This window comes from Nematolebias whitei, chromosome 6 (assembly GCF_014905685.2).
Source record: "Nematolebias whitei isolate Nwh7 chromosome 6, NemWhi1, whole genome shotgun sequence".
NCBI classification, from domain to species: domain Eukaryota; kingdom Metazoa; phylum Chordata; class Actinopteri; order Cyprinodontiformes; family Rivulidae; genus Nematolebias; species Nematolebias whitei.
Window position 1 is genome coordinate 17,902,172 of NC_056503.1, and position 1,932 is coordinate 17,904,103.

A 1,932-nucleotide genomic window follows, 5' to 3' on the forward strand; every position below is an offset into this window, starting at 1 on the left:
GGGGGGGGGGGGTAATTGCAGCACGTTCAGAGTGTTAGCCTGAGTGTGTGTCAGGCCGGACTGAGGCTCAGCATGAGCTGAAGTGGACCACTCCTCCTGGATGGGACTTGAGGGATCACCCAGAGATCCAAACAATGGCTTAAGCAGGGTGGGCCCAGCAAGTGGGGGGTGGGGGGGGGTGCCTTCGAGGAAGTCTCTGTGTCTCTCTGCCTGTCGGCTGCACAAGAGGGTTCATTTGGTGTGTGTTTCCAGTGATACCAGTTTCTTCAGGGTGGTTGTGGAGGCCTCTCCCACCCTGCTGTTTGCTCAGTGGAGGTTGAGACAGGCAGCTCAGTGTGGGCTCAAGATTCACACACACTAACACACACAAACACACACACCATCACACACACACTAACACACACATGCAAGCCTTCTTCTATTTCCACACGCTGTATAGTCATATCACCACTGTATCTGCATGCACACACCTGAGCGTCCTCATGGTTGTGTGTGTTTGACGGTGTCGTCTGTCTGTCTGTGTGTGTGTGTGTGTGTGTGTGTGTGCAGGTGTCCTGTGTGGTTTCGTACCCTTGCTTGGTGCAGATCCATGTCATTGTCATGTCTGTCATGTCTGCCCCAACACTTGTGGTAGTCAGCTCCAGTTTGCTGGAGATCTGGCTCCTCTCCAGTTCGTTACCAAAGCTGCTCTCTGTGCTCGTGAGTCTTTTTGTATCTATTAGTGTAAATCACAAGAACGTGTGAAGGGGGGAAATATCGTTTATTTGTTTATTGTTTATAATTCTAACCAACTCCTCAGTGGTTGTAAAAAATTAAATAAGGGTTTTCAAGCTGCTGTTTTGTCTGCGTGTGTGGTCGTCGTCCGTCAGCGCTGTGGTCTGGTGATGGGCAGTTTGGTTTCTCGCTGCGTCTCCTTGTGGTCTGCTCGGCCTGCAGGAGCACGGCTGCCAGAGAGCTGCAGCTGAGGGAGGTGTGCTCTGCTCCTGTCCGCTGTGACAAACAGCTGCTTGCTGCTTAGCCTCATCTTCGCCCAGGCTAAAGGCATATTTCAACATTTTGTGAAGCTTGCGCTCTCCTGCTACCGTGACTTCCATCTTGAAATGCTGAGCTAAACGTCTTCTGCGCTTCACATAACAAACTACTCTTCCTGCCATCATCACTGTTTGTGTTGCACCTGCAGCTCCACGAGGGAGCAACTTGCCCCTTGTTGCTCTAAGAATAGCTTTGTGCCGCTGCAATTCAGGTTACCACTACTTAGCAAGCCGGTCTGGCATGACGAGAGCCCACATCCGAGGGGATGTTTGCTGATCTTTGCTGCTCATCAGGATCTTCATCCATCGATCAGAGCTGGTTCTGGTTTTCTAAGCGGTGTCAAAAACCAGATGAACTAACTGAAGGAACTCTTATCACCCGCTGAGCGGGATCATCTCGTGATGAGAGGGAACAGAGCTGTTTTGGTCAAACTTTCAAGTTTCATTAATATCATTCCAGTGGTTCATGGGATATTTTGCTAACAGAGAAACAGTGTTGAATGTGAGCAAATGGTTTTTAGCAACTGTATAATGACCATCAGCTGCCATCGCACCAAGTTTTACTTTGTTGTTTGTAAAAGTGACTTTTAGCCAGGGCAGCACGGTGGCACAGTTGGTAGAGCTGTTGCTTCTCAGCGAGAAAGTCGCCGGTTTGAATCCCAGCTGGGGGGACTTTCTAGGTGGAGTTTGCATGTTCTCTCTGTGTATGAGTGGGTTTTCTCCAGGTACTCTGGTTTCCTCCCACAGACCAGAAACATGCATGTTAGGCTGACTGGTAACTCTAAATTGTCTCTAGGTGTGAGTGAGAGAGTGAATGTTTGTTTGTCTCGTTTGTCTCTATGTGTCCCTGTGATGGACTGGAGACCCATGTGTCCCTGTGATGGACTGGAGACCTATGTGT

At 49.6% G+C, this 1,932-nt stretch overlaps 1 protein-coding gene across 1 annotated transcript in view; it reads right to left on the reverse strand.

Annotated features, from left to right (window-relative positions):
• si:ch211-11n16.2 (zinc finger FYVE domain-containing protein 1) overlaps nt 1-1,932 on the reverse strand; it is a 35,991-nt gene that overhangs the window by 24,677 nt on the left and 9,382 nt on the right. The window lies entirely within an intron of this gene.